Consider the following 27,249-nt stretch of genomic DNA (forward strand, 5'->3'; position numbering starts at 1 on the left):
GAAAATTCTAATCTAAGACAACAACAAAATTAATAAAATTCCTCTGGACTATGATGTGACAAAGAGAGATAAGGTAATAAATGTTGCTGCTCGTTCTACAAATGCGGCCTGCTTCAGATTTCATTTATTAGTGAGTGAGTAGCTATATTCTCTAAACGTTTGTAGATTTACTCAAAAAGAGGTCACAGATCTTGAATTGCATCTGATTGGCATCACCATATAATTATAGTTCTAATAATTTGTTATTGTTCTCTGCCCCACAAATTGCTTTCTCTGGGTAACGGGGCTAAGATGGAAGTCATCACCTCTTCGTCTCTCAGAATTTTCACAGTGGCATTAATCTTCGATGCTTCCTCCAAAAGGAGTTAAACCAATACCTTTAATTTAAAGTGAGTGTGGGAAGTTACTGGGGCTTCTATTAAGCCTTTACCACCATAGGAGCCCTCACGTGAGTCCAGCAACTATTAATGGGTTCATAATTCCACTAGAAGTAATGTTAGATGGACTTGAGCTCTCTATTTTATCTATGATTTCTTCAAGTCTCCATTGTCACTCCTGAACCTCAGTGGCATTTTGAGTCTCTAATGGTTAGTGTATGCTCAGAGTTAATCTCTAATACAAATACAGCCATTAATGTTTTCCAAGTCTACTCTCACCAAGAAAATGGAGGATAACTAAAGGAATATTTACGGAATACACTTGTGACTATGAAGCAGGGTCTTTCCTTGAAAAGATAGTCTCCTCTTCAATCAAGGAACTCCAGGTCTGGAAACTAGTTTAGTGCTAAAAATTGTGTTAAAGACATAAATTCCCTCTATCATGAACTATGCTTCTTAAATTTTTCCTTTGATGTATGTCAAGCAACACCTTAACCTGGTATACATTTATTTTTAGAGACCCTGTGATTAGTTAGCCATTGCTGGAGATCACTCATTAAATAGTACTTTGCAACTATTTTAACCTTATGGCTTACTGTGATCCTTGTGCTCATGTAAGTAATATCAGACAGTTAACACAAATCACCTTCTACTCCTCCAGGATCATCACATCATTTCTACTGAGGTAATGGAATGTAATTCCATCCCAGGATCTCACACATTGTCTCTGACCTACAAAGGTGAGGCACCACAAAAGCCTTCAAAGTTGCTGGTGCCCACTCAGCCTAGATAATGGAACATCCTCTAGTAATTTGTAGAATTCACTACGCAGTTTGCACATAATAGATTTGATCTCAGAAACCTGTTTTCAACAACCTAAAATTTTCCTCTCTATAGTAGACCTAGAAAATTCAGTAATTTCAAAGTTATTAAATGTAGTCCAATATTTAGTTTAGGCTTTGACTACACAACCTAACAGACTCTTCTTGAGTTACACTCCAGGGAACTCGAGTCAAAATATTTAATCTTGGTTTCTAGAACAGTACATATTTGTAAGGAATTTTACCCATTTGAATCTTACATTTACTCCTCCTTAATCTAATGCTCTAAATACCATTCCCACATAAATAAAATAACTGGAAATTTGAGCAACCAGAACATTGCCTGATATATTTTAACAATAAACTCACCTCCTATGATTATTAAATTACTAAAAAGAACAATAAGTTGAGGATGATCATTCAGGAAAATCATAAAATCTAGATAAGAGATGACAGAGATTACACCTGAGATGTATCAGTGGTGATGGTAAGAAAGGGTTGAATTCTAGAGATAATTTGAAAATAAAACTGATAAGATTTACTGGCATTATTAGTTTGAATTTGTTATTTAGCATAGAAGGCCGGTTTCAAAAAACTTGATCTCTTCCTTACACCAGATAAAAAATCAAATCAAGATGGATTAAAGACTTAAGTGTAAAACCCAAAGCTATACAAACTCTAGCAGAAAATCTAGGCAATGCATTCAGGACACAGGCATGGGCAGAGATTTCATGATGAAGATGCCAAAAGCAATTGCAACAAAAGCAAAAAATGACAAATGTGATCTAATTAAATCAAAGAACTTCTGCACAGAAAAAGAAACTATCAACAGAGTGAATACACAGCCTACAGAATGGGAGAAAAATTTTGCAAACTATACATCTGACCAAGGTTTAATATTCAGCATCTATAAGGAACTTAAGGAAATTTACAAGAAAAAAAATTCCATTAAAAAGTGGGCAAAGGACACGAACACACATTTCTCAAAAGAAGAAATGTATGCGACCAACAATCACATAAAAAAAGCTCAACATGATTTGTCATTAGGGAAATGCAAATAAAAACCACAGTGAGATACCATCTCACACAAATCAGAATGACTATTATTAAAAAGTCAAAAACTAACAGATGCTGGCGACTTTGTGGAGAAAAAGGAACACCTTTACATTGTTGGTGGGAGTGTAAATTAGTCCTACCATTGCGGAAGACAGTATGGCAATTCCTCAGAGACCTGGAGACAGAAATACCATTCAACACAGTAATCCCGTTACTGGGTATATACCAGAAAGAATATAAATCATTCTATTACAAGAACACATCCACATGTATGTTCACTGCAGCACTATTCACAATAGCAAACATATGGAACCAACATAAATGCCCATCAGTGATAGACTGGATAAAGAAAATGTGGTACATATACACCATGGAATACTACTCAGCCATAAAAAGAATGAGAGCTTGTCCTCTGCAGGGACATGGATGGAGCTGGAGGCCATTATCCCTGGCAAACTAATGCAGGAAGTTACTATTTATCTTATTTACTAATTCAAATACCTCATGTTATCACTTATAAGTGGGAGCTAAATGATGAGAACACATAGACAGATAGAGGGGAACAACACACAATGGGGCCTACCAGAGGGCAGAGGGTGGGAGGATGGAGAGGATCAGGAAAAATAACTAACGGATACTGAACTTAATACCTAGGTGATGAAATAATCTGAGCAACAAACCCTCACGACATAAATTTACCTATATGCCAAACCTATACATGTACCCCTGAACTTAACAGTTAAAAAAAAAAAAGCAAAACTTTTGTTGCTGAATCTGTGTAGAATGGTTCAAACATTTTTGGCCTACAGTCACTTTACACTCTATAAAAGCTACTGAGGATTCCAAAGATATTTTATTTATATGGGTAAAATCTATTGATATTTATTGTATTAGACAGTAAAACAAAAAAAATAAATATATATTTGTCAATTCACTGAAAATAAACAATGGTAAGCCATTACAAGAAGCTTATCATGCATATTTTTTTTGAAAATCTGACTATAATTGCCTAAAATAGTGAGAGCAGCATTGGTTTATAATTTTCCATATCTCTTTAATATCTGGACTAATAGAATGCTCTTGAGTTTTCATAATCAGTTACATGCTGTTTGGGTTAAATGACGTGAAGACCATCTGGTCTTACACAGACATGTTACTAGAAAAGGGAAGCATACATTAATAACTTTTTCAGATAATTGTGTCTCTACTTCTTCAATACTACAACAAAACTTAAAAAGAGGTAGTTTTTCAAACGTTAGTTGCAATGTGGAACCTGCAACCTTATTTATAAATTTCATACTCTTTTTCATTAGCCCATTTGAACTTTGAATGGATCTTTTATGCCTGCATGATTTTGTAACATCATGCACTGATTATTTGGAAAATATTAATTCATGGTGTTGTGCAAAACATTCCAATTCTGACACATTTTATTATGCAACATCAAACATCTCATTCATAAATAATACCATAAATCTTATTTGAAAAGACTTGAAGTGTGGGGAAATTGTCAAGCTCATGGTGGCAGATATAAGCTTTAGGAAATTCAATTTTCCACTTGAAAGCTAGAATGTTATCATTGGCAACAAATGCTCTCTGTTTTTTGAAAAGATAAACTTGTTTTATTTATTTTCAAGGAAATATCTCCCAGTGCCTAAATCTTGACTACTATAATTTTGTTCCAGCAATTCTTTCAAGTGAAAACCTTTTTCCACGAAATAAGTAGTTAGTTCAGCTTGTAACTGAAAGAGGTGCATAAGTGCTTTTTCGCTAGGAAATTCGGGAACATTGATATTCAGCAAAAATACTTTTTAACACAGTCTCAAATTTTGTCACCTTTCTTTCTTTCTTTCTCTTTCTTTCTTTCTTTCTTTCTTTCTTTCTTTCTTTCTTTCTTTCTTTCTTTCTTTCTTTCTTTCTTTCTTTCTTTCTTTCTTTCGACCGAGTCTCGCTCTGTCGCCGGGCTGGAGTGCAGTGGCCAGATCTCAGCTCACTGCAAGCTCCGCCTCCCGGATTTACGCCATTCTCCTGCCTCAGCCTCCCGAGTAGCTGGGACTACAGGCGCCCGCCAACTCACCCGGCTAGTTTTTTGTATTTTTTAGTAGAGACGGGGTTTCACCGTGTTAGCCAGGATGGTCTCGATCTCCTGACCTCGTGATCCACCCGTCTTGGCCTCCCAAAGTTTTGTGATTACAGGCTTGAGCCACCGCGCCCGGCCATGTCACATATGTTAAGGAGTTAATAAAATAACAATTTGTGCTACTTCATTAGAACATTCTAAAGTAAAGCTGTCATTTGTGTGTGTGTGTGTGTGTGTGTGTGTGTGTGTGTGTGTGCTGTAAATGCAAGATGGAGAAGAATATGACGACTTGCTAGTACTGTCAGGGCCACTGTTTTTATTCATGTTAAATTGCCAGCAGGTCGATGCACGGTTGCTTTTGCTTCATCAACGCAAATCCTAACCCAGTTAAAAAAAAAAATACATCAATGAAATCTCAGTATTATTTTTTAAAATTATTGTAAACAGAAACATGCATCAGATTTTGAGATCCACTGACCTGGCAACTTTATGATTCAGGAGCTAGTGAAATAAGCACAGGGTGAACCCATGAATATTCTGGGTCCACTGTGTGATGGAAATTGGCAAACATTGCTTTTATCACAGGACTCCACGGGCCCTCTCTAACCCATGGATGACAGTAGCATTCTGTGCATCCAAGGGTTAATGATGTTTCAGAGCCAGTGACAAGTAACCATACAAACATCTCAGTATATTACTTTTCTCCATATATTATATCTTTGGAAATGATTCTGAGTGCCACTGGCAAATGAGAGAAGGAATACTTGAATTATATCCTTGTGTACTGTCATGCAATCTTTCTTCGAGTCCTGGATCTGTACTTTGAGTCTGTGAACTAATACATGTCTGTTTGCAGAAGACGATTTTACTTTCTCTATTGTAGTGGGTAATATCTGGACTTCATTTACTAACTTTAAAATTATATGTGTATCATGCACACGTATGTTTATTGTGGCACTATTCACAATAGCAAAGACTTGGAATCAACCCAAATGTCCATCAGTGACAGACTGGATTAAGAAAATGTGGCACATATACACCATGGAATACTATGCAGCCATAAAAAAGGATGGGTTCCTGTCCTTTGTAGGGACATGGATGCAGCTGGAAACCATCATTCTTAGCAAACTATCACAAGAACAGAAAACCAAACACCGCATGTTCTCACTCATATGTGGGAACTGAACAATGAGATCATTTGGACTCGGGAAGGGGAACATCACACACCGGGGCCTATCATGGGGAGGGGGGAGGGGGGAGGGATTGCATTAGGAGTTATACCTGATGTAAATGATGAGTTGATGGGTGCTGACGAGTTGATGGGTGCAGCACAGCAACATGGCACAAGTATACATATGTAACAAACCTGCACGTTATGCACATGTACCCTAGAACTTAAAGTATAATAATAATAATAAATAAAAAATAAAAAATAAATAAATAAATAAAATAAAATAATATGTGTATATATATGTATACACACACATATATTATATATGTAACTGTAGACATATATATGTCTAAAGACTTTAGTCGTGTGTGTGTGTATATATATGCAAAATATATCGACTCCATTATCAAAATTGTCTCAAGAAACTCAACATCTCTGACTTTTGCTCGTGTGTGTGTGTATGTATGTGTGTTTGTGTGTGTGTGTGTGTGTGTATATATATATGATAACCAACCAGCATGGCTGATTTTCATAGAAAAGTATCTGGTAATCATAGGTTGCCTTTTAGCTTCTGCTGCTTCAAAAATCACATTTTTCTTCCAGTATCTTTCACAGGCTATGAGTCTAGCCATTGCAGACCATTTTAAGGATGATAGTATTCACTTCTCCAATCTACTTTTTGTCACCTTGCAGAATTATGTGTTTAGCCTCTCCTGAAGTATATAGTTAAGACGAGAAGATCCCTTTTATGATAATCTACATGAACACTTTATTTTATTTTATTGTTTGCATTTTCTTTATTAGAATATAAAATTGGTCTTCTAATCTCAAGTAGACCAGATTTCAGTCAATCATTTGAGTAATCTTCAAAACCATCTGAAGATACTCAAATGAATTCTTTGAATGGAGAAAATTGTTTTTAATACATCCTTATAGATAGATATTTTTGCCTCATCTAAAATATATTTCTTTTTTATGGTTGTAACAAATGAAAAATGAATTTCTACAAATAATACTCAGTTACAATTTACAATAATGCTACAATATTATTGACATATGAAACTTCTTTCAGGCAGAAATTTACACTTGTCTCCCTGAGGATATGTTGAGATCTGGGCTGACATATGGATGTGATGGCAATTGGAACAATTTGGGTGCAGTGTGAGGTTAACTGGCATTCCCTTGCAAGTTAACTCCCCGAGGAGCAGTCACTACATTGTTTCCAAATAAGCCAAGCCTAGCTCATTACACATAATTATACTCATGGTACCTAAATTCATCTAAAGACCTCATTCCAGTTCTCACTGTTCCACCTTATTCCAAAAGTTTCCTAATTTGAAACAACAGATATGACAAGAATATGAATTAAATGTATATGGTAACTTGACCAGGTGCAGTGGCTCACACCTGTAATCCTAGCACCTTGGGAGGCAGAGGAGGGAGGATTGCTTGTGCCCAGGAATTCGAGACCAGCCTGAGTAAAATAGTGAGGCCCCATCTCTATTAAATAAATAAATAAATAAATAAATAAATAAATATATAAATAAATAAAGGGCTGAGTGCAGTGGCTCACTCTTGTAATCCCAGCACTTTCGGAGGCCGAGGCAGGTGGATCAAGAGGTCAGGAGATAGAGACCATCCTGGCTAACACGCTGAAACCCCGTCTCTACTACAAATACAAAAAATTAGCTGGACGTGGTGGCAGGCACCTGTAGTCCCCGCTACTCCGGAGGCTGAGACAGGAGAATCGCTTGAACCTGGGAGGCGGAGCTTGCAGTGAGCCAAGATCGTGCCACTGCACTCGCCTAGGAGATGGAGCGAGACTTCGTCTCAAAATAAATAAATAAATAAATAAATAAAAGAAAAGAAAAAAAAGAAAATTAAAATAAATAAATAAATAATGAAATAAAATAAAACATATGGTAAGTCACCAACTCAAAGTATCAGATCCAGAATATGCTGTGTGAAAACAGTTCTGCAATTACAAGAAATAAATTATTTTGGAGAGTTGAATTTCCTAGGCATTTTGTGCTTTGAGTCCTTAATTTCAGTTTTGTGTTTATTCTCTGCTCTTTGTGGTACAGATTGAAGGAGGCAGACAATGTATAATTCATGTTACCACTAATATGTCTTATTGCAGCAAACATTTTCTTTTTGGAGAGTTATGTTAATTGGTTCTTCATTCCAGGTAACCAGATAATATAATTTATGCAACTATTTTACGTATGTCATGATCTACTAGTGTCCCATTTTCCAGCAATAACTAGAGGATAATTGCTTTAATGATACCCAATCAAATAATAAAATTAGTATTCTTCTTTAAGTATCTGCAACCACTTCTGGCTCCAATATTGCACCATTCAAAATGAGATCGTGAAAAAAAGCAACTACTGTTAATATTTTAGGGTAAAAGTATTAATATAAGAATATAAGTGATACAATCTTTGAGCTCTAGAGAAAGGGATTCAATAGGCTGTTCTTCTAACTAGTGAATTCAAGGCAAGAACAAACTGCAATTGCTTAAGTTAAGGCAAATCAAACGGAAATAGGCAGCCACTCCTCCTCTTCTCCCATATCTTTCTCTTGCTGTCTAAGAAGAAAGAAACTTGATATGTAAATGCTAAGTACAAACTCCGTCATCAAAATTGTCTCAAGAAACAGCATCTGTGATTTGGCTCATTAGAAGATTTTAAAACAGGAAAAAATGTATCTGTTTGTCCTTTTTTGCATTCAAATATGTTATGAATTCAGTCAATTGATGAGATTTAATTTGCATCCAAACTCCAACTAAAGAGTCTGTAAGAGTTGGTTTGTGTTTTCTAGTTTCTACATTAAAAAGAGACACAGAAGAAGTCATAAATGATTACAAGTGTGTAACTTCTATTTTCAGTTCACTTGCTATGTCTGTATATTGCTTATAACATTCAGCAGCTTCCTACAGCCTTCAGTTCAATTTTTAAAATACTAATTAATCATAAATTACGTCCTAGGTACTCTGATGGTTGATAAGAAAATGGTAAGTTTATAAAGTCTAACGTCAACAAGATAAGGCAAAAATTAAATAAGTAATTTGGACAAGTGAATTGAATAGGGAAAATACAGTGTAGTATGGCAATGCATAGGGAAGGGTTTTAAAGTGGTGTAGAGTGTGAAGGAGTGAATTGTAAACTGATAAAGAAGAAACAAACTGGTTAAGTTAATCTATGTGTGGAAGGCAGGGCATAAGGGAGGGAAAGTGTATCAGGAAGAGATAAGAGAATGGAATATATACTTAAGTCGTCAAAGAATGCAGTGCATCATAGAAATAAAGAATAAAATATCATGGAGAATGAGAAGGAGAATAGCTCAAAATAAAGCTGAAAATGTAGAAGCCATATGCTTTAAGCTAGGTTGAATGTATGAGTTTTAACTTGAGGACAATGGCATTCCATTGTGAAATTTAAGGAAGAAAATGACATAATCATACAATTGATTTTTCAAAAAAAAGATGAAAAATATGTGTGCATAATGAACAATATAACGAAGAAGACAGAGAGATAAATACGACATTTTGCAAAAACGAATACTTCAAGCCAGAATGGGTATTACCTAAAGTGGAGTAAGAAAACTAGAGATAGAAGGAAAACATTAGATTTTTGGTTATGATAATCATTCATTCAAGCAGTTATTCATTCAGACATTTGACATGGATATAAGCAATAACTAGGATAAACTATTAATATCAGATTGTTCTACATATCCTGTCATTTCAGGTGTTCTTAGTATAAGTTACAATAATATAAGGGAACTTTAAATGCTTGTATACAGGGGAGTAGGATCTTCATGCTTCCACCATCAAACATGTCAAAGTCATTAAAAATAAATAACCATTATCTTATATTTGAAAATTATAGAGAATGTATAGGCATTACACCAAAGTGAACTGATATGAGTTTCTACACCAGGACCTGCCAAAATTATACTAATTAAAAATTTTGAATTTTGAGATATTTATTTATAAAATTAGCTATCCTTAATATTTAAATATTTTACTTATCATTGCAGGAAAGAGGTAAGTTTAGACATATAAATACATGCGTGTATATATATCTTGCATGTTTTATTCATATCTGTATATATTATTTAAGATAGAATACATTTTCCACAGTAGTTAATATATTTTATAAACTTTTTAAGAATCATATTCTTTCTGAATATTCTAATCAGTCATTAAAATGTAAAAGAGGATTTTCATTTTTTAGGCCTTATTAAATTTCTAATGATTTTTTGAAATAATTTCAACTTGTATTTTAAATTCAAGGGGTCCACGTGCAGATTTGTTGCATTGGTATATTACATGACACTGGGTTTGGGATATGAATGATACCATCACTCAAGTAGTGATTTTCATTGATATGAAAATAACAGTAAGTCGGCCGGGCGCGGTGGCTCAAGCCTGTAATCCCAGCACTTTGGGAGGCCGAGACGGGCGGATCACGAGGTCAGGAGATCGAGACCATCCTGGCTAACATGGTGAAACCCCGTCTTTACTAAAAAATACAAAAAATTAGCCGGGCGAGGTGGCCAGCGCCTGTAGTCCCAGCTACTTGGGAGGCTGAGGCAGGAGAATGGCGTGAACCTGGGAGGCGGAGCTTGCAGTGAGCTGAGATCCGGCCACTGCACTCCAGCCTGGGCGACAGAGCGAGACTCCGTCTCCAAAAAAAAAAAAAAAAAAAAAAAAAGAAAATAACAGTAAGTCTTCAAACAGATTTGATTTCTTCCAACCTTACTCAATGTTTATTTTTTTAAAAGAAGCTAAATTGAATTACAACCTGTAATTCGTGAAAAAGCCACACGACATTGGCTTGGTAATGATTCCTTGGATATTTCACAAAAAGCACAGGTGACAAAAGTAAAATTTGACAAATCAATTTAACTATATCAAAGTAAAAGTCTTCTGAACAGCAAAGGAAACAAGCAACAACATATAACCTAAATAATGAAAATATTTTTAAACCATACATCTGATACGAGATTATCCAAAATATATAAGGAACTGCTATAGCACAATAGCAAAAACACCAATAACCACATTAAAAAAAAGTGAGTTAAGTATTTGAACAGTATTTCTCTAAAAAAGAAGACATACAAATGGCCAAGTGGTATATGGAAATAGGGTCAACACGACTAATCATCAGTAACATGCAAATTAAAATCACAATGAGATTTCATCTCACATCTGATGGCACAGCTATTATGAGAAAGGGAGAATGAGGAAGAGAAAAACAGAGAAGGAGAACATGTGATGGTAAGAAGGTGGAGAAATTGGAACCCTGGTACACTGTAGGTGGAAATGCAGAATGGTGTGGTTGGTGTGGAAAATAGCATGGCAATTCCTCAAAAATTAAAATAGAGCTACCATATGTTCCAAAAATCCCCCTTCGGGGTATTAATCCAAAACAATTGAAAACTGTTTCTTGAAAAGGTATATGTGCTTCCATCTTCATTGTAACATTATTTACCATAGTCAAGATATGGAAACAAGCTACAAATTCAACATATGAATAGGTCAAGAAATATAGATACACATACAGTGAAATACTGTTCAGCCTTGAACAAAAAGGAATTCTGCCATATGAGACAACATGGATGAACCTGGGGGACATTATGTAAAGTAAAATAAATCAGTCTCAGGTGGACAAATAGTGCATGCTTGCACTTATATGAAATATCTAAAATAGACTAATGGAAACGCAGAATAGAATGGTGGTTTCCAGGGCTGTGGGGAAGGGCAAACAAGGAGTTGCTATTCAGGGAATATAAAGTTTCAGTTATGCAAGATGGATAATTTCTATAGGCCTGCTCTACAACTCTGTGCCTATGCTTGGTAATACTGTATTGTACACTTAAAATTATATTGAAGATGGCTCTCACATTAAGTGTTCTTACTGTAATAAAACAATAAATACAAATAAATTATAAAAACAAAAACAGCATACTATGCAAACAATTAAATGGTAACTTTTTATTCTAATATTTCAAGAGTCTACACTGAGGGTTGGTTTTAGGCCCAAAGAATTATTTAATCTTTCTATTGTTTTATTTTACAAATGATCCCAGACATTTTATGTAACTGGTTATACATGACTTCACATCTCAAGCCCTGCCAAATGTATGTGCATTTATAATGTACTCAATACTTTTACACTCAATTGAATGACATATTACACTCATTTACTTCATGAGAAGACAAGGATCAGATGTTGTATAATACTACAGCTAGAATTCTAATTCCAAATGTATTACTTTTTTCAATCATTCCTGCTATCTCTTAATAACATCCAGATAACTGAATGACATGATAACTGTAGTTAAACAATGCCTTGGCAATTGGTCAGATAATTAGAGAGAAAATAATTTTCCTGTAATTTCTCCAGGCAATTTACTTAATTCTGTATTGATTTTTATTTATGTAAAAAGAAATAGTTGAAAACTATTGATTTGCAGGTTACAGAGAGTTTAACAGTTCATAAAAATACTTAGATTCAAATAGAATTTGACTAAATAGGAAAAAGACTCTTAAATCCTACCATTCTCTAAACTACTATTTTCTCTTCAAAGCACGAAATTCATGAGAGATATTTGTTGCTGTTTCTACAACTCATTTTTGCATCCAAACTAATTGCTTAAATTAACAAACATTTGTTCACATACCTCTGGGTAGTAACATATACAATTTAGATAAAGTGATATACTCAGTGTACATTGCTGAACTTATTGCTGATACTCTAAATCAAGCAATATTAAGAAAAATGTTCCCTGAAATGTTAAAGACTTTTTGGTTTCATTTGTTATATGCACTGCTACAGAAATCCAGATATTACAACTTGGCATAGTGTAAAGAAATTATTATAATATTCAGGCTTATAAAATCCTCCTCTTTGTGTCAGAATTGCTTGACTTCCATATTGTAATGGAATCTATGCCGACAATAAAATTCTGGTAGATTTCATATTAGTTTTAGTGCCTTGGATATAAGTAACAGAATCTGATTCTCGCCACTTAGCTAAAGGGTAAAGCAAAATGTCTGGACTAGGCTAGAACACTAGGCTTCACAATCCTTAGAATAAAAATAAATTGCTCTCATGAAGGAGAATCAGTATCAACTGACCAACAATTAACCACACATTCTAAGTCAAAATCATCTATGTCATAGTTTATCTTTATCTGGGACTCCTAGAATCTACACCCCACACACACACACACACACACACACACACACACATCTTAGTAGGTACCTTTTTTCTATTAATGGTTTTTAAAATAAAAACGTTTGGAGAAAGAGAAGCTAAAATTTATGCTTTAATTTGTAAATAATTATATGCAAAACTGGAAAACTGTATTTAATTTAGGATAATTTTAAGCCACAGTTGTTTTCCTTTTTTTTCGTTTTCTTCTCTTTCTTTTTCTTTCTCTTTAGTCTCAACAGGTCACAGACCATTTAATACACTGCTGAATATTTAGAACATTAGTTATTCAAGTAGCAATAGGTTACTCTTTTCCCATAGAATAGGGCATATATCCTGACCAGTCTCGGTTTTACACATAAAAAATACAAATTTATCATGCTAAACGCAGTCCAAACAAAGTGTAAATAATGATAAGAAATTTCATTATACACTTTCTTGACTGATCTGGAGAGGCTTGATTGGAATACATTTTTTTTCGCTCTTTGATGTTTTGAGTGCCTACACATTATGGATTTGTTAGCATTTCTGTTATATGTTTGCCCTCTATAAAAGTCAAGTTGTGTGTCATTGCTATTCTAGCTTCGTATACTGTCACTATAATATTGAAATCTGTTCATAAGTAATGAATGGTCAAAAAACTTGCCCCTCTGCAAAATCTAAACTGAACCTCACAGAAATAGTCTCTCTTTTTAAGCAAAATAATCTGTAAACAATTTGTTCTTATTATTTAATCAGGGAACAATATCCCAGAATAGATGAATATAATCTTATGAAAAAACAGTTGCTGTCTGAGAACTGTCATACGGATTATTTATTTCTGGAAAATTGAATCTCAGTTTTGGCTCTGAAGTCCTAACTAGAGTTCTGTAAGAGGTATGGTTTCATTGTAAGTTGAGGTAATGTCACCTTAATCATCATGACCCTTCCTTGAACAAAGAGGATAAAAATGTTTCTCTGTTATGTAAAAAGGACAAGAGACTACAGATAGATAACCTATGATTAATGACTGTTAATTTTTTTCAGGGGATGTCGCAACTAAATTCCAGGAGAACAACAATAATGATAGATATTTCAGTTCAGGAATTGAGGAAAACAAATTAAAAATGTGTAGTAATGCCAAATTCATAAAATTTTAAAGCTCTTGAATGCTTATTTCTACCAAAGCACTATTTTGACATTGCACATCTATAATCTTATTTTGTACCCACAACCATATTTACTTATGAACCATAACCAAAAATTAACCATATTTACATATGATGCTATTGGATAGATGAAGGAACTATCTCAAAGAGATGCAAAGTCAACTCCCAGTGTTAGATAGCGAATGAAAGATTTTAGGAAAGGTGTTCTTACTTGAGGCTTTCCCTCTCAAACATACAATATTAACTGGGAAGGAGCTAGTCCTTAAACAGCTGACCTGGCAAATAACAGTATAAATGAGAAGCTTTGAGCTTTGAACTTAACCAGTCTGGCAGGCTTGGTCCTTCATGCCTGCAGCAGCGTCCAGAGTGGCCCAGGTGCAGGTCATTAAGTATGTGGTGGTGGGAATGGGAGTTTTAGGTAAAATTTGCCTGCTAGTCAATTACACACCAATGTATTTTGTGCAGAATATATGTCCACTGTTTCTGAAAACTCTTCTTTCAATATGATGATAGATAGAAAACTGGTAAATCTGGGTTTATGAGATACAGCTAATTTATAAGACCATCACAGATAACGTGTCCTATCCTATCCTATCTTCAAACAGATTTTGTTTTTTTCTTTACAAGTCCTGCATTATTTGAAAATGTCTTTGCTAAGTGGTATCCTGAAGTGTGACACCATTGTCCCAACACTCCCATTAACCCATTAACCTTTGTGAACCAAAGGATCTTAGAGATGATAAAGTCATATTAAGAAACTAGAGGTGAAGAAGCTGGCTGCTATCACCTATCCACAGGGATTAACCATAACTAAGGAGATGAGAACTGTAAAACACCTATAGTGCTTGAGCTGTGAGGCCTCAAGACAGTGTTTAATGAAGTTATCCCATCAGTCATCTGGCCACCCCATACAGAAAAAGGAGAGGAGATGCCTGCTGTTGATATTCTTGCCCTGTTTCATCCTTGTAAAACCTTTGTACACTTCGCATAAAAATTGTGGAGTCTTGAAACTCAGTGCCAAGTTTTTCTTACAGAGTACTTTTTTCTATAAAACCGTTTTGAGCCAATAAGTAATCTCAAAGCTTTATTTCTTTAAAGTGTAAGAATTAACATTTTCATTCTATTAAAACTCAGCCCTAAAATGACAAGCCATCTTAACCACTAACATTTATTTTTCAATAGTTCCAGTCTTACTCAGATTGAGTTGCCAAAATACCCTAAGTTACACTGTGCACCAGGAACACTAAGTATGAAACTGAATAACAATTGCTTTCCAGAAAATTCTATCTTCTAATATGAGGAAAAGCAGACACTTTCTAACTAGTTTTCTGATAAGTGAAGCAAAACATCCTCCTTAAGAAAATGATGCCATTTAATGCATTTAATCATTTGTTATCCCATGTTCATTATATAACTTTGTGCTGTATATCAAAATGGAATGAGTATAACAAGTCAGCTCTCTGGATCAAACTTTTTAATTTTCTAATATAAAAAATCTTGATAGTTTTTTGGCATTGTTGGTATTCTGAAGAGAAATCTTATTGTGTGTTTGTTTCCTCTAATGAAATATGCTGGTTCTAGTCCAATATGTACTGGGAGGGGAGTGTGAAACATTTGATATGATCAAATGATAAAGAGAGTATTTTGACAAAAAGTGAAGTAGAGAGATTAATTTATACTGCATTATATTCAGAATAGTTGAACTGAATACAAGTGACATGTGTACAATATTTAAAAGACTCATTTTTTCAAATTCAGTAGATGATGAAGAAAGTTGGGAAATATCAGTGCTTGCTTAAGATTTTTCTTTTTCTTGCATCTGCCATTCCTCTTCAAATTGGGCATTTAATTCATCTTTGAACTAGTCATTCCCATAGTTGCTAGTAAATGTTTTCCTTATAGAATCCCTTGTTGATGATAATATATCTCCATGGATTATGTTTTTATTATAAAACAATAAAACTTTGTGGTTTGTTCATTTGGTAGATTAGTAAATGTGCATTCTTGTTTTTAAGTTATTTTAAATTAATATGTGCTTTCTTCAGTTTTCTGGCAAATAAGTACAAAATTCATATGTTTCAGTTTAGAGTTTATAAACTATTTTAGTTATTTTTCAACTATAAACCTTGATATGGCTTGGCTCTGTGTCCCCACCCAAATCTCATCTCAAATTGTAATCCCCACATGTAGAGGGGAACCTGTGGGCAGTGATTGGATCATGGGGGGAGTTTCTCCCATGCAGTTCTCGTGATAACGGGGGAGTTCCCACGAGATCTGATGCTTCCCCTGTGTTCTCTCTCTCCTGCTGCCATGTAAGATGTGCCTTGCTTCCCCTTCACCTTCTGCCATGATTGCAAGTTTCCTGAGGCCTCTCTAGCCATACAAAACTGTGAGTCAATTAAACTTCCTCTCATATGAATCATCCAGTCCCTGGTAGTATCTTTGTAGCAGTGTGAGAATAGACTAATACAAACTTTAACATCATTGTCTTGCCAGATTACCAATGTTGTAAATTGATGATCACTAACAACTACTCTTTACCTTACCTACAAAGAAAAATGCTTTATATAGCTGTTTTGCTTAACAATGCTACTTTGAGTCTGTGTGGTTCTGTAATACAGTCATAACTCTAATAATGTTTTGTATAACTTACCCACTAGCAAGATTACAATGTTGAGCTTTTCAATCACTAGAAGAAAATATTTTGAATTGATAATTGCAGAACTATGGAGTGTGTTTACACTGACTTTGCTAACGCAATTAGCGATATGTTTTACAAAATGAAAATAAATTCTTGAATCATAAAAAAAGATTCTATTAACACCTCTACTCACAAATTAGATAACATGTTAGATAGAAAAATTCTTTGAATTACATTAAGTATCAAAATCCACATAAGGAGAATACGCAACCCGATTAGCCTGTTTCTATTAAGGAAATGGAATCAATAATCTTCCACAAAAGGAAGCATCAGAAACCTATGGTACCATTTGTGTATTCTACTTATCATTTAAAGAAAAAAAATCAAACCGATTTTCAACTAATTATTCCATAAAACAGAAGCAGAGAGAACACATCTTGATTTGTTCTATGAGGCATGCATTACTTTAATACTAAAACCAGTTAAAGACATTGAAAAAAAGAAAAAATTATAGATCAATATTTCTCATGAACTTAGATGCAAAAAGTCTCACTATTAGCAAGTTCAGTCCCAAAAATGTGTACATTATATATCATGACTAAGGATGAACTCCTTTGTAGTTTAAATACGAATGCTTATATATAGAAATACATACGTATATACACTAATTAGAATACTTATATTCTAATTTATATATCCATGTGTGTCTGTGTGTTGTGTGTGTGTGTATAATTGTTAGCTGAGACGGTCAACAAGCAATGACACTCCATTAGCAACAAGCACATCAAGAATCTAGGTCGTAGTTTCTAATGCCTTTCCAATATGATGAGCAAAGGCTCATCATACATGATCTACATATAGCGACTTTTTTCTAAAGAGTACAGTATTGAAAGTCAAAAATAAGTATTAACCTTTCAATGGAGAAAGCTGACAAACACTATCTCATACAGATATTCTGAGTCAGCATGAATAGTCATAAATCATGTCGATTATATGAAACCTTTATATGATATGATGCAAATGGCAACTAACTTCTGCTGTCTTATGCCAAAAATATATATAACATATTTTCATCATGAGAAAACAATCTGCAAATTCCAATAGAGGGATATAGTAACAAAACACCTTACCAGTAGGCCTCAAAACTGTCAAGGTCATCAAAAACAAGGAAAGTCTAAAAAACTCTCACAAGAAAATACTAACAAGAAAAAAACAAAACAAAATATGGTATTCAGGATGGTATCCTGAAACTGAAAAATAACACTAGGAAAAAATGGGCAAAATTTAAAAAGAGACAGGAATGGAAGAAATACAATCTCTCTGAATAAAGAGAGAATTCATTATTGATCAGCAACCCCTGTGTATGTCAATAGGATCCCATCATATAGTATTAACTCAGTTGGGAAGTACTTCTTAAAACTACTTATAAAAATAACCTTATATGCAACATCATACCGGAATGATCTTTATTTTAAAAATAAATATTACCTGCAGTTACATTTTCTTGGACTTGGAAGAAAAACGTTGATAGAAAACTGTATTATTAACAATAGTTTATCAGATGAGAAGAATGTCAGTTGTGTTTTTTGTCAACACCAATTCCTAGATTAAAAAACAAAACCAAAGTCATACACAAAATAAACTAAACTTTATCAACAAATGCTTTCTTAAAGATTGCCAAATGATTTATTCAGAAAACCTTTACATTTCCAACTGTACACCCAATTAATTCCTTTAATGAAAAAAACTAGTGATTATAATTTCTCAGAATAACAAATAAAAAAAAATCACATCCTTTATCCTGAAAATGTTAATGCTAATCAGTACAAAATCATCCTTTTGTTAATTTGCTTCTGTTTTTCTTGTAAGTTGCATGTTTATTGAGGTCATATAAAGCTATGACCTCAAGTACTCACATACAAATAGATTAGCAAACGCTAGTTTTTTGTGAAATACATTGTCTTAGGACATTTTAAAAATACTAAAATTTACATATATATTAATTTAAAATGTATCAATTTTTATCACTAAAAACTAAGTAAAATAAGTTATTAATATTTAATATTAAAATGATGAAAATATTAACAGAAAAGTTGATTTGATATATCAGTATAAGAAATTATATATTTATACATTGTGATAGATTTCTTGATTTATGAACAAAAGAATTTCTCCTTTCCTTTGTTGAATCATTTTATTTTTATTACTTAACTGTTTTTAAAAAAATAGTAGTTTCCTTTCCTTTTAGTTTATTAATTAACAGTTCTGTTACTGAATATTCATAGATGATATCATATATTGGTCATACATAAGTTGAGTACCATCATGTATATAATATATCCTGAATTTAAATGAGAATACAAAAATAAATGGCTATTATTAATAAATCAAATATAATAATTTACTTTAGGACAAGTATCTGAAAGTGGAATTGCTGGATAGTTTGATAACTTTAACTTTTGAAAGTGAGAAATTGCTAAACTGTTTTCTAAAGAAACTATACTATTTTCAGCCTGAAAGATCTGATTGTACCACCTTTTTTCCAGTACTTGGCTTTATCTGTTTTTAAAAAATGTTAGTGACTCTAATGATAGTGAACATGTGTGTTTCATATAAATCATCTAATTTTTGAGTTTTTAAGTGAGGAGAGAGTAAATTCTGTCCCTGTTACTTGGTCATAGACAAATATCTTTCAATTTGACTTGTAAAATAATGCACCAATATTTTTAAATAAAAAGTAATTTAAGAAGGTAACAGTCTGAGAATAGAAAATATTGTTTTAATAAAAAGACAAAACAGGACTACTAAAATTATATTTGTATGTGTGTGTGTGTTTGGGTAGTAAATGGAATCAAATTTCCAAAACCAGAACTAATTATTTGAAAAATAATAAAAGTAAAAGCAATAAAATATGGAGGGAAATAAAACAGAATATATGCTGTTAGAACAAATGTAGCTGCAGTAAAAGAAAAAAGACTAAGGGAATTAAAACAATAATTACATAAATAAAGAAAATCTAATTATTTGAGATTAAGAAAGAAGTGATGTTTAAGATGGGAAAGATTACATCACTAAGACCCAAACCTTCTTAGCACAAAACATTTATATGTAGATGTATTTTTTTTCTCCCAAATAGCAAGACTTGTCTCTGGTGTACCTCTTGATAATTCTCTGTAGGCTGATAAATATACACTTAAAGGTGATTTCTAAGAAATTTTTGGAAAGAACCCTTCCAAAAAGAACAGGAAAACTATATGCCTATTATAAAGTATCTAAAGCTGTCATTTATTGTAGCTAGCATACTATAAGATTATTTATTGACTTATAATACATACCAAGCACTGTCTCTTTTAATTTTGACACCTATCACATTTTTCAAAAATATTTAACACTTAAGGATTTCTACTTAGAAAATTTGAGTAACTTGTCCACTAGTAAGCAACCTGTCCCAAATGTGACCTCTAAGCTGGCTGACCCTAACGCCAAAGTTTCAACTTCTCTGCCTCATGGCGGGTGTATTAGTCTGTTCTCATGCTGCTAATAAAGATGGTATGTCTTTGTCAGGTATCAAGACTGGGTAATTTATAAAGAAAAAGAAGTTTAATGGACTCACAGTTCCACATGGCTGGGGAGGCCTCACAATCACGACAGAATGCAAAGAGCAAAAGCATGTATTACATGGTAGCAGGCAAGGGAGAGCATTTGCAGGGAAACTCCCCTTTATAAAATCATCAGTTCTTGTGAGACTTATTCACTACCTCGAAAAAAGTAAGGGAAAGACTCAACTCCAATTCAATTCCCTCCCTCTAGATCCTTCACACAATACATGGGCATTATAGGAACTACAATTCAAGATGAGATTTGGGTGGGGACAAAGAAAAACCATATTATTCTGCCCCTGACCACTCCCAAATCTCAAGTGCTCACATTGCAAAACGAATCATGCTTTCCCAACAGTCCTTCAAAGTATTAACTCATTTCAGCATTAATTCGAATGTCACATGCCACAGTTCAACATCTTATCTGAGACAAGGCAGGTCCCTTCTGCCTATGAGCCTGTAAAATCGAAAGCAAGTTATTTACTTCCTAGATACAATGGGAGTACAGGCATTGGGTAAACACACCCATTCCAAATGAGACAAATTGACCAAAATCAAGAGGCCACTTGCCCCATGTAAGTCCAAAATTCAATGGAACAGTCAAATCCTAAAGCTCCAAAATTATCTCCTTTTACTCCACGTCTCATTTCCAGGTCATGCTGATGCAAGAGGTGGGCTGCCATGGCCTTGGGAAGCTCTGCCCCTGTTCCTTTTCAGGGTACACCTCCCTCCCCTGGCTGCTTTCTCAGGTTGACAATGAGTGTCTGTGGTTTTTCCAGGCACATGATGCAAGCTGTTGGTGGATCTACCATTCTGAGGACTACAGTATGGTGGCCCTCTTTTCACAGCTCCACTAAGCAATGCCCCAGTGGGGACTCTGTGTGGGGGTCCCACCCCACATTTCCCTTCTACACTTCCCTAGCAGAGGTTCTCCATGAGGGCTCTGCCTCTGCTGCAAACTGGATGCCTGGACATCCAGATGTTTCCATACATCCTCTGAAATATAGGCCAAGGTTCCCAAAATCAATTCTTGATTTTTGTGCATCTGCAGGCTCAATACCACATGGAAGCTGCCAATGTTTGGGGCTTGTACCCCTTGAAGTCATGGCCCAAGCTGTACTTTGTCCCCTTTTAGCCATGGCTGGAGCAACTAGGGCATAGGGTACCAAGTCCCTAGGCTTCACACAGTAGGGGGGTGCCTGTTCCCAACCCAGAAAACCATTTTTTTCCTCCTAGGCCTCAAGGCCTGTGATGGGAGGGTCTACCACAAAGGTCTCTGACATGCCCTGGAGTCATTTTTCCTATTGTCATGGTAATTAACATTAGGCTCATTGCTACTTATGCAAATTTCTGTTGTGGGCTTGAATTTCTCCCCAGAAAATGGATTTTTCTTTTCACATTCTCAGGCTGCAAATTTTCTGAACTTTTTATGCTCTGCTTCCCTTTTAAACATTAATTCAAATTCCAAACCATATATTTGTGAATACATAAAACTGAATGCTTTTAACGGCACCCAAATCATCTTTTGAATGTTTTGCTGCTTACAATTTTTTTTCTGCCAGATGCCCTAAATCATTTCTTTCAAGTTCAAAGTTCCACAGATCTCTAGAGAAAGGAAAAAAATGCCATCAGAATAACTTCTTCCTCTCCGTATGAGACCACCTCAGCCTGGACTTTATCATCCATATCACTGTCAGCATTTTTGTCAAAGCAGTACTTAAGCCATAAACAGGATCTAAGCATTAATATATAGCCTGTTACCATGAGACACAATTCCAGTCACCCCAAAATTTACATTTGATATAATTTTCTCTTTTATGCTGTCTTGAATGCAAAAAGAAATGGAATTTTTGCATATCTTTGGAATGTATCCTCATACCAAATGATGTTGATTTTTCTAAGTTAATTCTTGCTTTTTCATGTACTTTTTAATTAGAAAGTAATATCTTCCTATTAATTTACTCTATTTAAAACAAGTAATTTTGCATTTTATATAATTTTATCACAAAGTTTCTCATTTTCCTGAAACTCATTGGCCTGAGTAAATGAAAAATATCTCTACCATCACTGAAGATGGGCTGACACTCCACCTAATAAGACCAGTCTGGTATTGAAGAAACTTTAATTGAAAATTCCAAAGAGAAATCAATTATTTTCTCTCCATTTTAAAACTATGAACAATGTTCACATATTGTTTTTATTACATAGTAATTAATTTAAATTGCAAGTATTTCAGTAACAAGAATGCTTGACAAATCTCTTGTCTCAATCTAAGCTGCCAGGGCATGGAATCTTATAAGCATTTTGTTTCCTGACTGAACAACAGAGGATTTTCAACTTTTGCTAAATTTTTAAGAAATATTTTATATTACACATTATTTTCAACTTTTGCTAAATTTTAAAGAAATATTTAATATTACACATTATATTTTGACATAATGAAATCCAGAACAAATCATGACAAAATACACCAAGACAATTTATAAAATGATGCAACTAAAGTTACTAAACTGTCCTTTGTCTGAATAATTTACCTTATTTACACATAGTAACAGTTCTTTTTAACTTCCTGGTAGTAAAAGAGAGTACAAAATGGGAGTGTTTTTCATAAGTTTGATAGAGTACAAAATCGGTTACAAGAGCAAGTAAATACAGTTGAGACCTAAAATACTGGCTCTACTGCTTTTAACTGAAATATATGACAAGTAAATGGCAAAATCACTTTCAAAAATGAGGTGATAAAAATCAATTATACATATAATTACATATATGTAACATATGCAGAAAATTTGAACTTGAAGAATTTATAAAATTTGTTTCTATTTTTTTCTTAATTTTCCTTAACATTAAAAAAAAAAAAAAATGAAACCCCCAAATCTTCTCAACCTATATTTCTTTAAGAGTAAAATTTTCACCTGATCCAACTTCTGTATGAAGTGCATATTATCTGGTCCTTCTTTGTCAAATCATATACATCACTTTGGTTAAAGTTCTCTCTATAGGAAAAATACCTTATATGAAAATAAAATATGCTACATAAACCACAATACTACATCATTTTACTAGACTGTAGAATCTAAAGGCTTTATTTTGCTTTTTAGACTTTTTAAAACTTTCTTTAAATATACACACTCAGATTTTTACATTTGACCCCAAATTTAGAGGTTTATCTGTGGACATTACTTTGAAATAACTTTATAATGAAAGCAATAATGTACACCCATGGGTATTTGGAAAACGAAATAGATATTTAGAATGAAAGTGAGTTGCTCTCTATTAACTTCTCATGTTTAATAACATGACCGGCCAGGCACAGTGGCTCATGTCTGTAATCTCAGCACTTTGGGAGGCTGAGGCGGGCGGATCAGGATATCAGGAGATTGAGACCATCCTGGCCAATATGGTGAAACCCCATCTCTACTAAAAATACAAAAATTAGTTGGGGCGTGGTTGGCGCACGCCTGTAGTCCCAGCTACTCGGGAGTCTAAGGCAAAAGAATTGAACCTGGGAGGCGGAGGTTGCAGTGAGCTGAGATGGCACTATTGTGCTCTAGCCTGGCACAGAGCGAAACTACGTCTCAAAAATAAATAAATAAGTAAAAATAACATGACATCTCATGTCAGGACTGCTGTACACCAATGACCATGAGATATGAAGTCAGGCTTGATGCACTTCTACTTTCAGTGATTTAATTCGTCCTGTACCAACATCTCTATTAAAAACACAAAAATTAGCTAGGCATGTTGGTGCACGCCTGTAGATCCAGCTACTTGGGAGGTTAAGGTGAAAGAATTGCTTGAACCCAGAAGGTAGAGGTTGCAGTGAGCTGAGATCGTGCCACTTACTCCAGCCTAATCACAGAGCAAGACTCCATCTCAGTAAATACATAAATACATAAATAAATAAATAACATGACACCTTACGTCAGTACTATTGTACACCAATGACCATGAGATATGAAGTCAGATTGATGCACTCCTACTTTCAGTGATTTAATTCCTCCTGGAGGACAGTATTGGGTATTCCTCCATTTATCATATGTGTTCTTATATTGCACCTCATGGGGTTTTATTTCGTGTCTTTTCCTCCGTGATAACTATTTGAGATACCGTGAAGACTGCAATGGGTTGGACGTTACATTGCTGCCAGTTCACTAATGATATTTTGATTTATATTACTTTTCCCATTGGGCTGAAAAGGAAATAAATATTTTTGGGTTTTTTTTTCCCCTTACAGGAAACTATTTTTAGATACAGGAGAATATAATATTTTACATTTCATTACAACAAAGTATTGATTTGTAGCACTATGTTAATCCTTTTGAATTTTATATTATGATTCATGGTTTATATCTGTTATGCTGCTGGTCAGTGATCATTTTGCCACACTGCTATACTGAGTCTGTCCTTGTCCTTCATTGTTCAAAAATTACATTCTTAGAGTTATTTTGAAAGACATCTGTTCTTTGAAGAGTATTATTTATTTTATTGTACTCAGTGGTCCCTTATAAGAGTCACAAAGGCTTGGATCTTACGTGTTAGACTTCAAAATTCTCCTTGTTTGTTATCTTAATCACAAGATTCCAGAGGATGTTTTCATAAGTTTGGGCTTCTGCCAGTTCAGTGATGCATAATACAAAACACTGCAAATTATCTTTTATTATATTAAAGATCTTTCAGGCATCTATAATGCAATAGCAAGTGGTCCAGTTTCATAAGAATGATGCTTAAATTTTTCAAAATATAAAAATATGTTCTAAATAATTAAAATGTGTTGATTGTGTTCAGTACGGTTTTATTAATGTCTTTGTATCATATGCTATCTGAAAAAATTTAATCAGATCTTGAAAATATTGTTGGATGGCCCACCATATGTTAGACTCTTTCAACATTTGATTTTCATTTACACTTCACAGGAATGCTTAGTACTAGGCGTTATTTTTGTTTTTAAAAAATAGATGAAAACACAGAAGCACAGACAGTTAAGGCAAGCATGATAGAAGGGAATCATTTTTGTTTGTGTGGGTGGTGGAGCTGATTTTTAATACCAGCCATTGAAAGGTGAAATCTGGTTCTCTACAGTAAACCATAGCTATGTAAGATTTCTAACTTTTTGGGTTAACTAGAAGTTAACATTTCCATTATATAAGTATTTTCCAACCTATATGTGGAGTTATTTGGGAAGCACAATAAAAACAGACATAGCTAATTGCAGTTCAAGGCATGACATTTTTACATAAATCTATATTTTATGTTTAATACTTTCCTGTACTTCTTTGCATATTGTGTGCTAATTAGAAGAATTTTGGCACAAAGTTACAGTTCTGCCATTGGTATCCTATGGTGCCAAAATGCAAGGAAGAGTGGGAACTGAGCTGACATGTTGATACTTGAAACTACAAGAGATGATTTCTTTACTAACTTTCTCCTTCTGTGGCTTGTATTTATCTTCAGAGTGTTGTATTTACATTACAATGGCTAATCAATTTTTTCTTTTAATGTCACTCATTAAGTTATAGAGAATCTAATATTTTGGTTGAGTTTAACTACCATTTGTAAATAAATATATTTTCTCTAGGAATGCACACATGGGAAGACATAAATTCTCATAAACTGCTTTGTAATTTTTAAAATAACAGCTTTATTGAGATATAACTCATTATTATAAAATGTACACTTTTAAATTGTATATTCCAATTATATTCCCTGAGTTGCACAACTATCACTATCTAATTCTAAACCATTTTTATCATGCCTGCAGTAACCTCATGCCCATTAGCAGCCACACTCCATTTTCACAGCTTTCAGGCCCTGGCATCCAGGAATCTACTTTTTATCACTACATATTTCCCTAATTTGGACTTTCTATGCTAATGGAATTTCTTCAAATCAGCTGAAGACATTTGAGTAGTGATCACTTTGTCTTTTGTTAAATTAATTATTTTTTTTTTTTTTTTTTTTTTTTGAGACAGTCTCTCTCTGTAGCTCAGGCTAAAGTGCTATGTCTCTATCTCTGCTCACTGCAACCTCTGCCTCCCGGGGTCAAACGATGCTCCTGCTTCAACTTCGCAAGTAGCTGGGATTACAGACGCATGCCACCACGTCAGGCTAATTTTTGAATTTTTAGTAGAGATGGGATTTCACTATGTTACCCATGCTGGTCTCAGACTCTTGACCTCAGATGATCTGCCCACCTTGGCCTCCCAAAGAGTTGTTTTCACTTTGAGCTGTTAGAATATTGTTGCTATTGACATTAATGTTTAAGTGTCTGAGTGGACATGTGCTTTCCATTATATACCTGTTACATTGAAAGATATACCTAAAAAGAGTTAATTCGCTGGGTCATACGTTCAGCATGCTTAGGAACTGTCCAACTATTTCCAAGGTGGCTGAACCACTTTATAATCTTACCAGCAATGAATGAGGTTTCCAGTTTCTTCACATCCTTATCAACATTTTTTATTGACTTTTTGTTTTAGCCATTCTACTGGGTGTAACATTGTGTTTCACTGTAGTTTTGATTTATACATAATATGGAGCTTCTTTGCATGTGTGTATTGTTCGTTTGTATGTCTTTAAAGAAATGTCTGTTCAGATTCTTTTTTCTCCATTTTATAATTGGGTTATTTGCCTTTTTTGTTGTTCAATTATACATGTTCTTTATATGTTCTGGATGACAGTCCCTCATCAAACATACAAATTGCAAATATCTTCCCCCATTCTATGGTTTTTCTTTTCATTTATTTTCATTTCATTTATTGAGTAGTGTCCTTTTATGAACAAAAATTTGTCTTTAATGAAGTCTAGTTTGTCTATTTTGTCTTTGTTAGTGCGTGTGTGCATGTGTGTGTGGTGTGTGTGTTTCCAAAAAAGCTTTTGCTTATGTCATACATATTTTTTTTCTGTTTTCTGCTAAAAGTTTTGTACTTTTTCCTCTTTCATTTAAATCTATGATCCATTTCGGTTAATTTTCACATATTAGTGTGAACTCAAAACATCTGAGACAGGTCTCAATTAATTTAGAAAGTTTATTTTGCCAAAGTTAAGGACGCACCAATGACACAGCCTTAGGAAGTCTTGGCAGTATGTGTCCAAGGTGGTCAGGTTATGACTTGCTATGCATTTTAGGG

The sequence above is a fragment of the Chlorocebus sabaeus genome, chromosome 3 (genome assembly GCF_047675955.1).
Source record: "Chlorocebus sabaeus isolate Y175 chromosome 3, mChlSab1.0.hap1, whole genome shotgun sequence".
NCBI classification, from domain to species: Eukaryota; Metazoa; Chordata; class Mammalia; order Primates; family Cercopithecidae; genus Chlorocebus; species Chlorocebus sabaeus.